The sequence below is a fragment of the Corvus brachyrhynchos genome, unplaced genomic scaffold, assembly GCF_000691975.1.
Source record: "Corvus brachyrhynchos isolate BGI_N302 unplaced genomic scaffold, ASM69197v1 scaffold197, whole genome shotgun sequence".
NCBI lineage: Eukaryota > Metazoa > Chordata > Aves > Passeriformes > Corvidae > Corvus > Corvus brachyrhynchos.
The window spans coordinates 65,595-66,168 of record NW_008239108.1 but is presented as its reverse complement, the minus strand read 5'-3'; positions in this window follow the sequence as shown (position 1 = coordinate 66,168).

Sequence of the window (574 nt, the reverse complement as noted above, 5' to 3'; positions counted from 1 at the left end):
ACAGGGACACCCCCACACACCCAGGGACACCCCAAACCCCAACAGGGACAGCCCAACACACCCAGGGACACCCCAAACCCCAACAGGGACACCCCAACACACCCAGGGACAACCACCCAGGGACAGCCCAGAGGCCAGCAGAGACACCCCAACATACCCAGGGACACCCCAAACCCCAACAGAGACACACCAGACACACCCAGGGACAGCCCAAATCCCAAAAGGGACACCCCAACACACCCAGGGACACCCCAAACCCCAACAGGGACACACCAAACACACCCAGGGACAGCCCAAACCCCAACAGAGACACCCCAACACACCCAGGGACACCCCAAACCCCAACAGGGACATGCCCACGGCTGCAGGAACACCCCAACACAAACACAGACACCCCAGAATGTTGTGGGGGACACCCTGGACCCAAACAGGGACACCCCAAACCTGTGAAGGCTGGGGAGACCTTGCCACACCCTGGGTCCCCAGAGCCCCCCGTGTCCCCAGGCTGGCCCTCAGAGCCCCCCGAGCCCCCCGGGCCGTGCCCTGTGCCCATGGCTGACCGTCGGGCTGGCCC